This window comes from Dermacentor albipictus, chromosome 5 (genome assembly GCF_038994185.2).
Source record: "Dermacentor albipictus isolate Rhodes 1998 colony chromosome 5, USDA_Dalb.pri_finalv2, whole genome shotgun sequence".
In the NCBI taxonomy this organism is placed as follows: domain Eukaryota; kingdom Metazoa; phylum Arthropoda; class Arachnida; order Ixodida; family Ixodidae; genus Dermacentor; species Dermacentor albipictus.
The window spans coordinates 114,652,924-114,672,692 of record NC_091825.1 but is presented as its reverse complement, the minus strand read 5'-3'; the positions used below and the strand labels follow the sequence as shown (position 1 = coordinate 114,672,692).

Below are 19,769 nucleotides of genomic sequence, written 5' to 3'. Positions count from 1 at the left end.
GGGCATGCCTCCGTAGCGGCAATACACGGCAAGGATAGCATTATAACGGGCCAGCAATGTACGCATCTCCCCCCTCCCTCCTTTCGCCCCTCGAAAGATGTTGCGACACATTGAACGATAGCGACGAAAAGAAGGCAGTTGCTCGGTGGCGCGCTCGGATGCGTCGTTTTTTTTTTTCGTAGTTTCCTTTTTTTTAATGCACCGACGCCACTGTGACGCACGCGAGGCACAGAAAACCCTGAACCGGGGTCAACAGCTCCAAACACGCTGCAAGGTCGAAGCAGTGTCACGACCCTGGAGAGACTGGTGCGTAACGCTCGAACAGTCTCTCTCTCTCTCTCTCTCTCTCTCTCTCTCTCTCTCTCTCTCTCTCTCTCTCTCTCTCTCACACACACACACACACACACACACACACACACACACACACACACACACACGCACGCACGCACGCACGCACGCACGCACGCACGAAGAAAGGACAATAAAATAGAGCAGACACGCAGGAGGAAAGGGAAGCGCAGTAACGTCGCTGTTTCACGGCCTGTACGCATGCTGAGATCCGGATTCCCAATGTGGGCCAAACTCCTTTGTTGTACTTCTCAACTGCCGTGGCAATTGCCGTCCTTGCGGGTTCACAGAAGCAGATACACAGTCGCCGCACCATTGTCACCGTCAGTGCGCTGTTTAAACTAAGTCTCTCCGGCAAATTACGAACTCTATACCGTCTCACAAGTCGTTTGCGGCGCTGCCGAAGGTGTGATGGCGTACACAGGCAACAACCTTGCGCAGCAGAATATAGTTCATGGCGTAACTGTCTGATTTATGGCAACGATTATAGAGTCTTGTCCTTGCCTGTTACATGATACGTTACGGTAACGTGTGGCATGTTAGGACTTTTGTGCATGCGCGCCGGATACCGCAAATTCAGGAGCCGTGGGCTGACGACGAAGCGCGGACGAACACATCTCGACGGGCACTCGGCTTTCCTATTGGACAAAAGGGTCCTGGAGCATCCACAGTGCTGCACACGACGTGTGAGAAGGAGTACAGAACAAATAAAATAAAATATAATCGTCACTAGACATATTGAACATTGTGTCCACAATGTCAGGAGCACGGACCAAAATGCAAGAAGAAATGGCTTAACTAGGTATGTGCCCCAGTAACGTCAAAAAGCGCACCTAAAACAACGTAAGATAATATGGCAGAACTACTCACACATGCAAAGAGAGAGAGATGCAAATCAGACAAAGGCAGGATGGCTAACACATGCAAAAGGAAGCCCTTCTTGACAGGTCTACAAATAATGAATTGAAGATAACGAAACAAGCAAAAGTTTTAACAGCTGTACAGCTTGAAAAGAACAAACTATAGTTCACACGAAACAAACCCCCTTGCTTCACATGAGATCAGTGACCCCGCAAACGTACAGAAGAAGAAAAAAACACCAATCTGAGCATAAATTCAAAGGTGCAAGAATATCACAGAAAGAAATAACGCAAGGACACTAATCAAGAACGTGCAGTGCACAAATGGGTGTAGGGTCAGCGATCTGCAATCAGAGAAACGAACGCGTACTGGCCCGTGCGCAGCGACCACGGCGTGTAATAAATCGTGGCCGCACAACAGACCGATGCCGGAAGTGCTGGCCGCAATAGCCCGCAACGAATGAGAAGCGCAGGAGCGCGGCGTCCATGCACAGAACTAATACAGAACCGAGCGGTGGTGCTGCCCCCACGCGCACGATCTTCTCCCTCGAGAGCTCGCTCGCTGCACCGCCGTTATACACGCGCGCGCTATTCGTAGCGGTCGCATTCTCCCTTGGTTTAAGCGGTGGTACACAACATCAATTAATTAACAACTAATCGGAAGTTCCTGAAGCACCGCCTGATGATGCTCCAGAGCTCATCAGTGAAGGCGGTATTAATTGTCACTGCGATGTTTCGATTATGCGATTGAAGCAGTGCATTTTTGTTGCTGTAGTTGCTGTTGTTCAGTCATAGAACACTCTATGTGTCCTCCTCAGCCTCCCGAAGCTGTTGGAGTGATAAAACTTTTATCCGGAACCCAAGCACTGAGCGGCGAAACGGTATGGGATGTGGCCCCGCATCCAATGGCACCAAAACTTATTGCAAAGGATTTCACGTACGAGCGTATATACCATACATGAATTGAAATGCGAACGTGAAATAAGTGATCAGATCGCCTGTTACGCATAATTGCATGGAAATGCGGCGCGAGATCGACCTGGAAGCGGCGTTTTAAAGATGGATCATTTCAAACTGTCGACGTTATAGGAGTCTGAATTAAGCCGCTGTTACAAACGCAGGTGAAACGCAGGTCAAGTTATAGTTACTTAATTGCTCACATTTGAACCTAAGCCGACAGTATATACACGTGCAACGCATATCTGCGCGGTAACAACGCATTTGCGGCGTAAAAAAAGAAGTCCCCCGGCAAAGGACGATGTTTTTGTGCTCACACGAGAGCACCCCCGACAACGTGTACACAGTAAAATAATTCACACCATTATAAGTGAAAAAGAAAAAAAGTGTAAATTATTTTACCGTACATGTAGCTTCGGGCACGCTGATCAGGAGTGGAGCTTGAGTTCGTGTTCTCAAACAACTTGGAAGAACTTCGAAGAGCAACACGTGAGTCGCTGCATATAAGCCTCGACAGCGCTGCAGAAAAAATGCTAATTCACAAAGGTGCGCAAGGGTTGCCGCCGCACCATTCAGCACAACTAGGCCGACCAGAAAGGGAGACTATACAACAGCTTGACCTGAGCTCGAGCGTCACTACCCGAAACTCTGGGAAAGATTCCCTTCGTTTCTTTTTCTTTCTTCTTTTTCTTCTCCGAGATGATAACAAAAACCAGGACGGCAGTTGGAGGACATTCTATATACGCGCGTCGAATCATCAACGGGTGCGGCCAAAGATTCTGGGAAACAAAAACAAACGACTTCGCAGCAACGCGAAGCAGAGATCCAGGGGCGGTTTCGTGCGCAGCGAACGGACAATATATGAACAACAAAGCCAAAAAAAGAAAAAGATACGCGGTGTATCAAAGACACACGGAAGACGACACTTCAAATGAGAGACATAAACGCGCCGCATTAACAGTCGCACTGATTGATGTGTCCTCGCAGCGCCCCTGGACACTGTGTCACACTTCCCTTCCATTTCCTGTTGTCGACCTGCGTCGTCCTTGTTTAGCTTCATCTAGCCTCGTCTTCCGCCCGTATATGCGCACGACCATAAACCACAGGCCCAGTCATCCTTCCTATTTGAATATTTTTTTTTCTCTCTCCTTCACTCGCCTTCCTTTCACGCGAACTATATATATATTTGGACCAGGGGATATATGCAAGGGGCTCGCGTATGCACCGCAAGTAAAGTTTGGCTTCCTCCGCACTCGAGCCCTCGTGTCACGTCACTATACAGCGTTTCCTTAATTCCCAAATTGTATCCCGAGAGGAACAGCGCGGCATTCAAATGAACGCCAAACAGATAGCGGCTATGAGAAACAAAGCGCAGTTAGGGCAGTGGTCACAACGGATGTAGGTGCTAAGGGCAGCTATAGGGCGTGAGTTTGCTTGGGGGTATTTACGGGTCCCTGCGCGAGACTGTATTGTGCGTCGCCGCACAATTTTGTGCGCACCCCCCCCCCCCCCCCCCCCGATTTCCGATTCCCTTCTTGTATCTTTCTCCCCTCCTATCCCTTAGACGTTTGCGCCCGTGCAGGGTAGCCAACCGTGCTTCATTTTTTCTGCCTAACCTCCTCTTTCTTTCTTCCTTCCTTCCTTCCTTCCTTCCTTCCTTGCTTCCTTCCTTCCTTCCTTCCTTCCTTCCTTTCTTTCCTTCTTTCTTTCTTTCTCTCTTTCAAATCGACACGTGTTTTGCTAGTTGGTGCCATATCCGCACGCGCGCGCGAATTCCGGAACTACGTAGTCACTGGCGAGTCCTCCACGTCACAGTTTCGTTTTTTCCCACATCCTCGAACGCGTTTGCCGCACCCATTTCGTCGATTCCGGTACAGATGAGCCAACGTCTGCCGACATCGCGCGCGGCGTCTTCCCGACAAGCAAGCTGCCTCCGCGGAGTCCCTTCTCCGCAGATGCCTGAAACCTGCCGACTCATCACTCGCCACTCTTCTCGTCGCCAGTCGCCGCCACCACGTCGCAGTCGCGGAGAGAGAGAGAGAGAGAGAGAGAGAGAGAGAGAGAGAGAGAGAAGGAGATTCTTGATGATGGGAAGGAAAGGTTGGGGTAAAGTGCAGCGCAGTAACTGTCTCTCAACAGACGACACTTCATCCGCGCTGCACAGGGGGTAGGGAATGAAAGTGGAGAGAGAGAAAGAGCAGTCGCGGACGGGTGATACGAGCGACGGACGGGAGACGCAAGAAGAAGGTTCAACCTCGCGTCGTCGGTCGCGGTCACGAGCCGGCAAAAGCCCGAAGCGGGCCGCGTGCCGCTCCTACCCCCCCAACTGGAGCAGGGTCACGCGGGGCCAGCAACCGCGGTGTCGCCGCGTGCCACGTCGGAGGACGGTGCGTGCCCTCGCCAGCTCGTCCTCGTAGTCGTCGTCACGCGACAATTCACGCGCCGCCGGGCGCGCCGAGACCCTATACTGGAGAGCGTGTATAAGGTATTAGGGGGGTTTCAGGCTGTCCGTGCAGGTATTGTTTCAGGTGACCGTGCGCTGTTGAGATACCTCAAGTGGACAGGCCTTGGCAACCGTGCGTAGACTCTGTGCGAATCTTTAACTGTGCGCGAAACTGCGCTCCCTCTCTCTCTCCATCCCGATACCCCTTCCCCCAGTGCGGGGTAGCCAACCGGACGTGCGTCTAGTTAACCTACCTGCCTTTCGGGTCTTTCTCTCTTTCTCTCTCCTCTGCAGGTTTCTGGAATACCCTAAATGCCGGAGACACATAGTCGGTTGATGATGATGATGACTTCTAAGGACATTCCCTTTGAAACAAGTTGGTCACACATAATCATCTCGCATGCTCAAGCTAATCCAAGTGTTACTGCGTCTACATACCAGCTCTGGTAGCGCCTACTCTTGACGCGGAGTTCAACTATGGCTCCCAGAATTCTTACTGCAGTGACGGACTACGCGCTGACGTAGCAGCTGGCCTAACGGCATCCGCTGACGCAGGGTCGAAACGGAACACATACACGAGTGTAAAATTGCAATGGACAGGTCGAGCTTAACTGTTGGTGTAAAGATATCGTCAGCAAAAATCACTGACGCATACTGACTTTTCTTCTCCCCCTTCATTTCCTCCCCAGAGCTGCGATACCAACAGTAATATAGCTAATCACAATTATACTACATCTATTCCCTAACGGGTTCGCGTCCAACCCCGTATAGTAATATGACTCTCTCTCTCTCTCTCTCTCTCTCTCTCTCTCTCTCTCTCTCTCTCTCAGAATCCAAGCGTGCCTGGCATGCCTTCTCACGCATCGCCAACATTTCACCGCCTCCCCTTTATTCACTACACTTTTTTTTTTCTTCCGGAAGCGGGCCCTACCAACAACGCTAGCTAACTGCCAGAGGTGGAAGCGCGTATTCTTCCGCGGGTTTCGTCCCAAGAGCGGATCGGCGCGCTTCTTGCGACAGGCCGGAGAAAAATCGGCGCCTGCGCAGCGGCAACCGCAAACAGAGGAAGCCCGCCGTTCACGTCGCGAGGTGCAACAGAAAAGGAAAAAAAAAAAACACTTCCTCTCTCTTTCCTGCAGCGGAGCACGTAGCTTAGCGTGTGGAAATGGGAGAGGAAAACGGTTTAAGATAAAACGCGAAGAAACGGCAAATAAATAGGAATTAAAAAAAAAGGCCAGAAAACAAAACGAATACCGCGCGGTTGTCGGTCGCGCCTTGTTCCCGGTTTCGAAAGAAACGCGGTCTGGCGCGACAAATACGTCGGAGTTCCGTTCACTCGCTGCTTTTCCAGAGGCCAGGTCTTTCCTACATACAGTCTCCAAGAAAAAAATATATATAGTTCGGTAGTTTCTATCGGTTACAGTCGCGGCCTGTAGAGCTAACGCTGTTCCGCACAATAATGTAGGTTTGATAGCGGCACCTTCAATGTTCTTGATCTAAATTCTTCTTAGCTAGGTTTCCATGCTCATTATCGCTATTTCACAATTCGTCGATTATACTTTCCTGATGATGGTTCTTACGCATCTCCTTGTAAAGTAGTTAAACCACTTGCTATCTTGTTAACTATACGCGTTTACCTGACGTGCGCGCTTTCTTACCTGTACTGTTACCTGTATTTACGATGACTTAATAGGCACCGTGTATTGTCCTAATTTATTAGATATTTTGCGTCGCCACATACTACTGCACAAGCCACCTCAGCATATATGTCTCATATAGAGCCCTGTAATGTAGTTTGAATTAATGTGGGCACTGGTTTCCGGTTTGTCGCCTGATAAGCGTGGGAGACACAGTCTCCAGGACCGACAATGGAGTGCGAGTGAAAACACATCTTGTTCAGCGCAACAACCAAGCCATTAATCACGCCATGAAACTTCTACAACATAATGTCGGCTTATACGCATCTCTAAATGCAGAAGGGATTGAGAATTGAGCTTGTTGGGTGCATTCTTAAAGCTTATTTTGGAGGTGCGCTAAAAAAAAAAGAAAGAAAACGAAACTGCTGTCAATTTTGTCCTGTTGTGTTTGTTTTCGATTCCTGTCCATCGTCTTCCTTCCGCTGCTGCAAGTTATAAGAGAGTTTTAGATTAGGGGACGCAAACGGCCTCGACATAACAACTGTTACAGCGCAAACACATGCAACCACAAGGAATAAGGGACAGGACACAAGCGCACAAGCTTGTGTACTGTCCCTTATTCTTTGTGGTTGCATGTGTTTGCGCTGTAACAGTTTTTATGTCAAGTATGCACCAACTCGCCCAGAAAGAAGTTTTAACAAACGGGCTCGCGTAAGCAAGTAGCGGCCACGGTACTGCGCATGCCCATTGGCAGGCCACCACGTCCGGGTCTGCGCATGCGCAGTACCGTCGCCCCTAGTTCTTGCGTCCCCTAGCCTAAAACTTTCCGTACTCGAAATATTTATCCGGCTTAAAGGCCACAGAGCCACCAGCACCCCATCCCGCCCCAGGACGCGTATTTATCGCTTCGTTTCACAATCCCTCCGCCGCTGTGTACTCACCTTCCACATCTTACGGGGAAGGTGCGACGCCGTCGGAACAAGGCTGTCTTTCGTGCTCGGCGAGTCAAACGAAACGGGCGCTCCCCGTGGTTTCGAAAGAAGGACGGGCTCTGAAACTAGCGAGAGACGAAGAAGACCGCTGCTAAATGTTCAGAAGCGTATACGCCGCGTACGAAACCGGGCGGGAAGAAAGAAAAAGAAAAAAACCCAATAAGAACGGTTAAAAAGAAAAGTGGAAAGTAGGTAGACAGGAAGGAAACGGGCCTAACGGGGAACCTCCGCTGGATCACGGGGGGGATCCTGACACGTGATCTGCGCGACGAAAGAAGTCGGCAAGGGGCTTCCCTATATACTCACGGTGTACAGTGCGGGCTCGTCCGTGTCGTTCCTATCGTTTCTGTAGTCCGGTGTCCTATCTGCTGTGCCACGATTGTGGCCCAATCACCTGCTGCCGCGTTATAGCTCGTCAGTGCTGCTTGTGCTCTGTAGACTAATTTACACCCTTAACAGCACATAAGGCTGCAAATTGACCTAAAAGCGCACATCCTTATGCTCGAAAGAGTGCTTAAGGGTGTGAATTAAAAGAACGTTTAAGATTAAGACGTGCGAAAACAACCGTGTACTTAGATTTAGTCGCACGTAAAAAACAAAAAAAAACCCAGGTGGTCAAAATCTCTGGAGTTCCCTCACTACGGCGTGCCTCAAAATCAAATCGTGGTTTTGGCACGTAAAACTCCATAATTAAACAAAAAATGAGCGCGGGTGAGCATTATTTGCTTGTCTTGTGAACCCGAAAAATGTTATACGTGGCTCTCGTGATGCAACCATGCGAAAGCGTGAAGTATGCTCGCCTGCCCTATGATACCTTCGCGCTTGCCCACTGCGGGGGTTAGCTAACGAGGGACATCTAGAAGAAAAAAAGAAAGAAAGAAATCCGGCTTTTGAACTGCCAAAGTCTCCATATTATTGTGAGGGGCGCAGTGGAGGCCGACTCCGGGTTAACCTTTACCTCACAGGGCTCTTTACCGCTGTCAAGAATGGCGAGCTGCGAAACAAGATTGCCACACAGTTACGACAGGGCGACACGACGCGCACCTCTCCCTCTCCGTCGCTGCAGCTGGGAGGCGTTCAAAGAAGCGGCCTTTGCGCTGGAATCCGCCGCCTTCCACCCGCCCCATCGACATTGTGACGGAACTAGTTCGGCGTGTGTGAACAATGATTCCTGAGTTCCCCAACGCGGAGCTGATTTGACACGCATGGACAAGCTGCCGTGGGGACAACGTATTTTGGTGCGTCTCACGCTTCGGCACCCCGCCAACGCCGTCGTCGGGCATCAGAGCGCGGTTGCCTTTGTGTACGTAAACTGATCTGCAGAGCAGCGGCGAGTTGGTGATGAGTAAACGAACAGTCGCCGCGTCGTATGACCGGCGGATCGAGTGTATAAAAACTGTGGTTGTACGAATGCTGAGACACTTCTCTTGAGCAGTCATGTTAGACTGAGTCACTTCTCTCATACAGTCATGTTGGACTGTTACTCTTTTTCTCAAGCAGTCATGTTAGACTGATTTAATTTCTGTAAATAAACCCTTTTTTCCTCGTTCTCGATGAGAAACAGTTCTTCACTTCATCAACGATCTCAGCGTAAATAAGTTGGACGACGGCATGGGCCAGCTACCTTCGAATTCATGCCGTACTCCAATCTTGGCAAAGGACCACGGACGATGGGATTGAGCCCCCAATCCTGACAACTGGCTGGCAGCGGTGGGATGGACTTTGCGACATGGTGCTGTATCTGCGGTGAGTGCTTGGTTTTTGCTTTGACTCTCTAGGCTTCATTTTGTGGTTGTTCTGTTTAGAACAGTAGGGAAGCTAGATTGTTGTGTGTTAGCTAGGTTGTGTTTTCCTAGCTAGATTTAGAGAGCAGAATCAAGGCAGTAAAGCAGCAGTCATGGAGTTAAGGACACTGCTGAGAGACGAGTTGTTGATTGTTGGTGAGGAACTGGGCCTAGATGTACGCAAGGAAATGCTCAAATCGGAATTATTGGAGCTAATTTCCAATCAGGCCAGTGAGCAAGATATTGAAATGGGATTGGAACTTCTCAAAAAGAGAGAGAGAGACGGGAAAGAGAAAGAGAAGAACGGGACAGAGAAAAACGAGAGAGAGAGGAACGCGATAAAGATCGCGAGTTAAGAAAAATGCAACTGGAACTTGAAAGCAAACGTTTGGAGTTGTCTCAAGGAAGTGAAGGCGCTCTGGGTCGATCAAGTGAGGCAGAATCGTACCGCATGGCCAGGCTATTAAAGCCATTTGAGGTCGGGACCGACATAGGCTTGTTCCTAAGCAATTTTGAAAGGACTTGCGAGAAGATGAACTTCGGCCCGAGTACATGGCCACAGCGGTTGCTGTCTATGTTGCCGTGTGAGGCGGCGGAAGTAATGGCCAGACTGAGTGTGCAGGATGCATATGATTATGCAAAAGTTAAGGCTAGTCTCCTGAAGAAATACCGCCTTTCAGCCGAAGCTTTTCGGCAAAGGTTTAGGAGCACAGGCAAGAAAGATAGCGAGGGCTATCCGGAGTTTGCATATAGCTTAAAGGCCAACCTAGTCGAGTGGCTTAAAAGCGCGGAAGCGTACGACAGCAGAGACATGATCATTGAATGCATGTGTCTAGAGCAGTTTTACAAAACCATCCCCCAAGCTGTGAAACTGTGGGTGCAAGACAGAGGTAATGTAAACACTGTGGAAAGGGCGGCTGAATTAGCCGAAGAGTACGCAACCCGTAGAAAGTTGAAAGCCGAGGAGGGAAACTGGGACGGTCGAAATGGACCGCGGAAACCATTTCCGTTCAAAAAGGGTGCGCAAACTAGACGATCCGAGCCTGTAGACATGGCGGAAAAGCCCGCAGAAAAGAGCGAGGAGAAACTTAACGGAGAAACCACACAAAAAGAACAGAAAAGAAAATTCGAATCTGTTAGACCAATTCGCTGTTACAAATGCCACAAACTGGGACATATAGCTGTAAACTGCGAGAAGTCTAGCGTAGTTTTTTCCTACGTGGAGGAAAAAGATGAGAATATGGAACTTTTAAGTCCATATCTCCACGACCTGCAAGTTAATGGAAAACCATGCCGAGTGCTAAGAGACAGTGCCGCCACGCTGGACATTGTCCATCCGTCTTACGTGATGGTAGATGACTTCACCGGAGAAGTAGCATGGATAAAACAGGTTGTAGAACAACACAGCGTGTGTCTGCCCATGGCCAAAGTCAAAATCAGTGGACCATTCGGGGAGCTAGAGACTGAGGCTGCAGTTTCCAAATTTTTGTCACTGCAGTATCCCTACATCTTTTCGAATCGTTCGAATCAGTTACTGCGTGACAGAGGGCTCTAACTGGGAGAGGGCATAGTACAGGCATTGACCAGAGGCCAAGCTCGTAAGATCGCGGCGCTTTCGGCTGAAAATGCTCAAGCTCCTCCAGCTGAAGCAGAAAAGGGGATAGCTTCAATACCCGAATCCGAGCTAGGCCCGAGGGACAAAAGAACAGTTGAGGAGAGCCTGCCAGTTGACCAGCTCAATGAGAGCGTAGCACTAGAGTGTCAGAGTTCTAGCCTGCAGGAAGAGCAAGCAGACGCGCTCACAAGCGAGACAGGGTAGTTATTATCACCGGCCTCAAAGAACTTTGATCAACTCTTACGCGTGGATAGAGAGTCACTGGCAGCTGAGCAAAAGAATGATGAGAGCTTAGCTAAATTACGTGACACAGCTAAAGAAGGCATTGCTAGGCGCAACGTAACGATACATGAGAGAGGAGGATTGTTGTATCGGCATTACAGAGATCGAAAGGGTAGGATTTTAGATCAGTTAGTCATACCTACTAAGTATAGGGAGGACCTTTTGAGTCTTTGTCATGGAAATGGGTGGTCCGGCCACCTAGGCATAAAAAGATCAAAGGAAAGATTGCTTATGGAATACTACTGGCCTGGCTGTTTCAAAGATGTAGAAAACTTTGTAAGATCATGCGACGCCTGCCAGCGTTCTGGTAAACCAGGAGAGACTTGGAAAGCTCCACTGAAGGTAGTGCCCTTAATAACAGAGCCTTTCAGACGGCTTGTAATAGACACGGTAGGGCCTCTTCCAAAAACAAAATCAGGCTACAGGTACTTGTTTACCATGCTGTGTCCGGCTACGAAGTTTCCAGAAGCAATCCCTTTGAAAGAGCTCAGCTCCACCGAAGTAGTAGACGCGCTTTTGAGTGTTTGCACGAGTTGGGTTTCCAGCCGAAATTCAGGCAGATCAAGGGTCAGTATTCACGAGCGCACTGACTTCCACATTCTTGCAAAAGTGCGGGGTAAAGTTAATACACAGTTCTGTCTATCACCCTCAGTCAAACAGTGTAGAGAGGTGGCATTCGGTGCTTAAGCGAGTTTTGCGTGCGCTCTGTTACGAGCACAAGGAGGACTGGGAGAACTGTCTGCCGGCAACTTTGTTTTCTTTGCGAACGGTTCCACATGAGGCGACAGGGTACTCACCAGCAGAACTAGTGTATGGGAGGACACTCCGTTCTCCACTGAGAATGTTAAGAGAGATGTGGGAAGAAAGAGGGGAGATTCCGACAGTGGTTGAATACGTGCTAAATTTACTGGAACGGCTAAGCGCAAACCAAGAACTAGTCGGAAAGAACATGGCAATAGCTCAAATGAACCCCAAATTCTATTACGACAAGAATGCGAGGCTTCGTATGTTTAAAGTCGACTTAACGATGAAAGCGGAAAAGTGTATAGGTTTGGTTGTTCGCAGGTTACTTATCTGGGCCATGTTGTCGGTCAGGACATGAGACGGCCGGCTGAGCTGAAAATAGTTACGATTGGAGAATTTTCTCAGCCGCGCCCGAAAACTGACCTTCGTTCATTTTTGGGACTTGTGGGGTACTATCAACGGTACATTCCGAATTACTCGCAATTGGCAAGTCCATTAACAGACGCCCTCCGAAAGGGAGCACCGAGTAACGTACACTGGGATAAGGACAAAGAGAACGCTTTCCAAAGTTTGAAAACGCTATTGGTTTCTCGCCCTGTGCTTCGCGCGCCAGACTACACCAAGGAATTAATAGTTCAATGCGACGCAAGCGACAGAGGTATGGGCGTGGTACTTAGTCAGGTCGGCGACGATAACGAGGAGCATCCTATCCTCTACGCCAGCCGTAAACTAAATGTAAGAGAGGAAGCCTACAGCGCTTCAGAGAAGGAATGCGCTTGTTTGGTTTGGGCCGCCCAGAAGTTGTCGTGTTACTTGTACGGAGCGAAGTTCATCTTCGTGACCGACCACTGTCCTCTGACGTGGCTCAATCAAATGTCACACAAAAACGGCCGCTTGCTCCGATGGAGCCTCACTCTCCAAGAGTACAACTTCTCCGTTAGATATAAGAAGGGAAAGTTGCATAGCAATGCGGATGGTTTGAGCAGGCTAATTTGAATTCTGCGTTTGAGGGTCCCGCCTAAATTTTAGGGTTACTAGTGTTAACTTTTATTAAGCGAAGAAGATCCCCTCTCATTTGGCAGGATTCCCTCCATGATTGCTGAATTTGTCAGCAGGAATTCGCTTCAGAAATTGGCATAGTGAAATGCAGCATTTTTTTTTTGTTTCTGCACTTATGTTGTTGTTTTTTTTTTTTTTTTTAAGCCTAGCGAGTCTAAAGTGAGAGCCAATGCACGTCATCTCGGCGCAGAGCCGTGTTGTGGGGTTCATTTTGCAGTTGCCTGTCCTTGTTCGATGTTTTGGGGCGGTGACATCAATGCACAAGTGGTCGCTGCGAGCCAAGACATCAATCCCCCCCCTGACCAGCAGCCGTTCTCTTCCTGCCTAGCGGTTGTCAGCGCTAGACAGTCGAGACTTTCCGGGCCATGGAGGCGCTGTCAAGAATGGCGAGCTGCGAAACAAGATTGCCACAGAGTTACGACAGGGCGACACGACGCGCACCTCTCCCTCTCCGTCGCTGCAGCTGGGAGGCGTTCAAAGAAGCGGCCTTTGCGCTGGAATCCGCCGCCTTCCACCCGCCCCATCGACATTGTGACGGAACTAGTTCGGCGTGTGTGAACAATGATTCCTGAGTTCCCCAACGCGGAGCTGATTTGACACGCATGGACAAGCTGCCGTGGGGACAACGTATTTTGGTGCGTCTCACGCTTCGGCACCCCGCCAACGCCGTCGTCGGGCATCAGAGCGCGGTTGCCTTTGTGTACGTAAACTGATCTGCAGAGCAGCGGCGAGTTGGTGATGAGTAAACGAACAGTCGCCGCGTCGTATGACCGGCGGATCGAGTGTATAAAAACTGTGGTTGTGCGAATGCTGAGACACTTCTCTTGAGCAGTCATGTCAGACTGAGTCACTTCTCTCATACAGTCATGTTGGACTGTTACTCTTTTTCTCAAGCAGTCATGTTAGACTGATTTAATTTCTGTAAATAAACCCTTTTTTCCTCGTTCTCGATGAGAAACAGTTCTTCACTTCATCAACGATCTCAGCGTAAATAAGTTGGACGACGGCATGGGCCAGCTACCTTCGAATTCATGCCGTACTCCAATCTTGGCAAAGGACCACGGACGATGGGATTGAGCCCCCAATCCTGACACCGCACAACCTACACCAGCGTTTTTGCATTTCGCCCCCATCCAACAAACGGGGCAGGGATCACACTCGCCAGAAGGGGAATAAAACTTAGTAAAGAAAGTAAGGTAGGGTAAGTTGAAAATTCTACAAATAATATTTAAATATACTAACTTTAGAAAAGAAAATAATAAAGTCTGAAGATCTGCAGCTACAGCACTTCATCAGCAACAGCAGCAGCAGCCTGGTTACGTCCACTGCAGGGCAAAGGACTCTCCCATACTTCTCCAACAACCCCGGTCATGTACTAATCGCGGCCATGCCGTCCCTGCAAACTTCTTAATCTCATCCGCCCACCTAACTTTCTGCCGCCCGCTGCTACGCTTCCCTTCCCTTGGAATCCAGTCCGTAACCCTTAATGACCATCGGTTATCTTCCCTCCTCATTACATGTCCTGCCCAAGCCCATTTCTTTTTCTTGATTTCAACTAAGATGTCATTAACTCGCGTTTGTTCCCTCACCCAATCTGCTCTTCATCATAGCATTTCATCTGTGCTAAATCATCTGTGACCCCGGTGCTGACATCGGGTACATCCCCCAGAGCGGGTATACGTGAGCCCCCCCCCCACTCTATAGCTTCTACGCTCTACTCCCACGTGAAATGGGCAAGCGTGCGATGCACAGAAAGAAGCACGCACTCGAATTACGAATACATCGTATTGCTCGACCCTAGCGTCTGTTGCAATGTCGTATAGGGGGTAATCACCACGAACGACGAGCAACCACACTCCTTTGGGAAAAAGAGAGAGAGAGAGACGTGAAGGCATCCTTGCGGGCTATAACCGATCACCCTGGAAACGCAATCTGTTGCACGCACGCATCAGAATAGGTTCTCAAATAGAGCACCCCTTACAACACAACGGTTGCCTGGACACGGCTACACGGAAAGTGTTCCATGTCTCCTGTCTCGATGCATGAAGTATGCAACGGAGTGGTGCCCATTATATATATATATATATATATATATATATATATATATATATATATATATATATATATATGTATATATATATATATCCGGAAAGCCGGGCTCCCATAGCCGCACTTGAACTTCTTCGCTGCGCATGAATAGACTCGTACATATGGAAAACTGAAGCCAATGGCTTCGCAACGATGCCGCAACGGGGAGGATTTCCAGACGAACCAATGTCGTCTGCTTTGTAATTACTAACTCAATTATGGCCACGAAACTTGTTATGCAGCAAACAAACTCACCGGGAACGATTTGGGGAGGGGTCTGCAAGAAATCACTGCGGTCCATTTATGGCGTTATAGAATGACGTTCACCATCATTACCGGTTAGTGGCGCTCTTTGGCCATGAGTGGCCCTTGCGCCATAAAACCCCACATATCATCATCATCATTACCGGTTAGCGCCAGGCACTGAAACACAGAGCAGCACGGTACGATGCTGGTTAAATGTACGCATAAACTAGTTGTTCAGTGAGCGGCCGAGCGTTTTAAAAAAAATCGGCCCGCCAGGCCATACGATACGCGTTAGCCTAAATAATGCACGAAATCTTCCATAGGAGTAATGTAGACCGTACAACGAGCAACGACGCATTAAGCGTGTGGTTAGGCGGAACCAAATTATGAGAAATTTGTATTTTTTTACACGAGTGAGATGTATTGCACTGTGCAGATTCAACCCGGATGGAATAATTAGGCCACACACACACAAAGCAAGAATTTCGTTCACTGTTTTCACATATAGGGTGCAATTCGATCGCTTCTCCAACGAGCATACCACGAAGCCGAAGTTCCAACCAATTAAGAAAAACAAAGCGCAGTTGACAGCCAACTTCGCATATGTTTCTCAAGCAGAATAAGCTTTCGGATAGCGTACTTCTCTCAGATTCGTACAGGTGGCATACCGTCAACACAATCGGTTCGCAGGAGAAACGTGCGTTTAAATGGAGAGATTTCGAGACGCGCTAAGGTGAACACTGTACGCTTTTTAACCTTTCGCTGCGGGCCTACAGTATGCACAGATGGCGGGGACGAGCAGAAGAAGGCTGAGTACTTTGTCGCAGTGTGGTACATTGTCAACGAGCTGCAGCGAAAGTGATGAGGTGCTGCGATTAATCGGTGCGCCCCGCGAGATTTTCACAAGGGATAGTAGTGCAAGCTGAGAAGCCATGCATACCCCTTAACCCCGTCCCTTGCTCGAAAACAACGTCGCTTACCAAGAAAACGTTCCTGCAGCGTATATATAGTTCGCGAGTTCACCTTAAATACCCATAGACTTTAGGCTAAATGTCTCTCTATCTGCCCCTTCCACTCTGTTTCTCTTTTTATCCCCTTAACCCTTCCCCCTGCGCAGGGTAGCCAACCGGAACTACCTCTGGTTAACCTCCCTGCCTTTCTTTGCATTACCTTATCTCTCTCTCTCTCTCTAGGCTAAATATGTCCGGGAAAAACTTCCAACAACGCAGCCTATAGTGATGCGAAAATACTCGACGAACTTGATGGCTTCAGAAATGCTGCAATGCACGTCAAACTGCAGAAGAATCTCGAAGACATCCTTCCAAGTGTTGCTCCTGTGCCGCCAGCGCCGCATGTGTCAACGTCACCGTCGACGCTGGCGTACATTGTTTTGCGTCCACAGAAACTCCATTTGCTTCGCGCGCTGCCAGCAGAGTCACGACTCCAAATTCTACCGATAGGGGCCTCCACCCGAGCCGAGCAGCAGACACCAGTCACAGCTGAGGAAGTTCGGCTTAAGCGATTTCGCCATTCAGATAGAGGGTTAATATATCTTTTTTTATTGGGTTACGGCTAACCAACCAAACATTCCCGAACTGTTCCTAATAACCGAAAATTTGGCTTCACCGTGGTTCGTCGTAAGCCTTTGTCACCCAACCCGCGAAAGCCAACACTTATTGTACTCTCGCGCACTTGGAATGCATGCAGGCAGGCAAAGTTTCCGAGCACTTCGAAGCGCGAAAGTGTCACGTATAGACCGCTCGAATTCCAGTATTATTTCACCAGGCCCCCGAACAGCCTCAAATACAGACACACGGCAAGAAACTGTCGCCGCTGGAAAACAAACGGGTTAGCGGGGGGACTCTGTACCACGGTAAAAGTGTGTTTTTAGACGAGTACCTTACACGGGTAAACACGGTATTTTCGGCCGTTTGTGCGCACCCCCGCACTGTCCAGAGTCGCAGCGCCGTGCCGCAACTGCTGGCGCGGCGGAACGACAACGGTCGCCCATGCCACTTCGGCCATCGCGTGTCCGCTCGAAGCCGCCTTCGACATTTCCCTGCGGTCAGCTCAGCTGATCGGGCCGGCATGGAAGGGAGAGCAAACCGGTTCTTCCAGCGTACACGGCGCGCGAGGGGTCACCCTGCGGCGAGACGCAAGCGCCCCCCTCGCAGTTTGTTTGTTCACTGCGTTATGGCTGCTTTCGCGACACGTCCCTCCAGCGAGCGAGCTATGCAGAACAAATGCGTTACCTGTGAGGTCATTTTTTATGCGAAGCATACTAGCCGCACAACCACGCTCTTCCTTGCTGCGCCGCGCGCGGCCGCGTAGCTACCATGTGACGTCATAACAGCTGCAAAAGCGGAGGCTCAACTCGTGCGCTCGCTTGCGGCCGCGTAGCTACATAGCCGGGTCTCAGCTCGTGCGCTCGCCTGCACGAGTTGTTTCTTCGTCTAGCCGAACCAAATATAGCCAAGCAGCAGCAGTTCACCAGGGTAAACAGCGGTTCAACAACTAAAATAAAGGCTAGTATGCTTCGCATCCTGGGCTTAACCTTAGCTAAGCCACAGCCATCTTTTTTTCTCTCTCGCGCGCGCGCTCTCTGTTAACTGGCGTTACCTAAACGCCAGGTTAAAGCTCGCAGCAATAAAGAGAGAGAAAGAGAGGACAGCGGAGACGTTTTGGTAAAACCGACACATGGACGTGCCTACTTCGTTTTAGAGCGACGCGAAAGAGTAGCAGCACTAAATCAGCTTATACCGGGAAAGTGTTCCTTTACAACTGTATATTCATTTGCTTGCCAAAGACGGTTTATTATTGGAAGAGAAGGCGAAGCTAAATATACGAATAAGCGCCGCCGCAGCCTCAGTGCGAGGTCACGGATTTCGAGGTATTTTCTGGCATTCCGGCTGTTTTTGGGGCCGGAAAAGTTCCCGAAACTCTTTCGTTGGTTCCTTCCTAACGGAATGTTGTTGTTCGTATTTCTTTCCCGATAAAGCTGCCAAAATTCACGACGTCACAAGATGCTTGTGCGGGAACTCCTATGGCCCTGCAGCGTTGCCACTTTCCTTACGTCTTTCGCGACCTTCTCCGACTTAAGAAGGTAAAATGTGGTCCCCTTGCTGTCCGCAGATGCGTAAGTTAATCATACGCCCCGATTTATTATTTTCTCTTCGGAACTAGGACTACCGCGCAGAGATCGAGAAACCGTAGCAGGGATTTCGTAACGTCCGCCAGTTCAACCTCGCGCCCGATTCGATGGTGCGATATTTCGACACAGGATTTACCAATTCCCACTTTGTTGACACCAGCGAGCGTCGCACGTTTCTCGCGAAGCGTGGTTGCAACACACGCGACATGACACGCTGTGCCCGTCAAGACTGAGCGGTCCTTCTATACCCTGCGACACGCAAAATATATATATATATATATATATAAATATATATATATATATATATATATATATATATATATATATATAATGGTAACAACACGCGCGCGGAGTGCGACAGGAGACATCCGAGGAAAACATGTCCACGTCGAGCATAAAAGGGCAACGCGCCCGTAGCGCCGCAAGTGTTACAACAGTCCCGCGGCTATGCGAGTTGCCGGAATGCATATCAAGAGTCATTTCGCATGCACATCATAGAGTGCTACTCTCACTTGGAGTTTGTATTTCTGGATGACCCGATGGACAAACCCGAAGCAACTCTGCTATAATCAAAGCAGGTTTCCCTGTCGAGCGCTAGAACACAGTCGCCCGCTGGCTAGTGTTCAGATACCAGTTCACTTATCCGGTCTTCAATGAAGCTGCGGAGTTATCGATGCAACGAAGCATTTCTGCCCGGCAAGGATGAATACTCGTGCAGTTGTGGCTCAAGCTTCGTTCACGCGCGGTTCGTGTTCCCGAGTCTCGCAGTGCACTTAGAGAGCGTTTCCGCGCGCTTGACATTAATTCGAGGTTAACCTGAATCCGATGCCGCAGTCGTTCAACGAGTTGACCGTGACACAGTGCAAATCGGTAATGACGTGGGACTCACAGTTGATCATCGCTTTCGCGAGGAACGTGGCGTCGTCCTTAGAGCGCAGACGAAGCGTGCATTTGCATTGGGCTCGCATAGGAGCTCACGACGAAATGTGGGGGGGATTCGTCAGCGGCAATCTCAAATGACGCCTGACGTCAGCGGCTGAAAGCCCTAGTCGCTCGCTTCTTGACTGTCAGATGTCCAATCGTCCCAGAAGTGCGCAGTACAGCGAGTCCCTGCAACCCTCGCTCTCAAGTTCTCCAAGAAAACAATCACACACACACACACACACACACACACACACACACACACACACACACACACACACACACACACACACACACACACACACACACACACACACACACACACACAAACACAAGAAACTCGGCACACGCGGAAGAGACGGCAAAAAGCCGAAAGACGGTGCAGTTCCAACTCACCTGTCGTGAACTGCCGAAGGTAAGCAGTGCGGACTGTGCGACGGAAGTCACTGTGGCAGTCAGTCTCGGTGCAGTCGACGATATCCTCCCGCTCGGCTCCGACGGCGGCGATCACTTGTTCCACAACAACAACGGAGGAGACACTGACCTCGCACAGTCGTGAGCCACACACACAGGCAGGTCGGGGAGCGCGATCCCCAGTGGCAGCAGCAGCAGCACACACTCTCGTTTCCCCGATGCGATCAC

At 49.7% G+C, this 19,769-nt stretch overlaps 1 protein-coding gene across 4 annotated transcripts in view; it reads right to left on the bottom strand.

The window, feature by feature from the left end:
- Oatp30B (Organic anion transporting polypeptide 30B) overlaps window positions 1-19,769 on the bottom strand; it is a 341,602-nt gene that overhangs the window by 192,027 nt on the left and 129,806 nt on the right. For all 4 annotated transcript variants that reach the window (XM_065454801.2, XM_065454804.2, XM_065454802.2 and 1 more), the window contains one exon: window positions 19,524-19,768. The gene's annotated coding sequence lies outside the window, so the exon portion shown is untranslated. The remainder of the gene's footprint in view (window positions 1-19,523; window position 19,769) is intronic.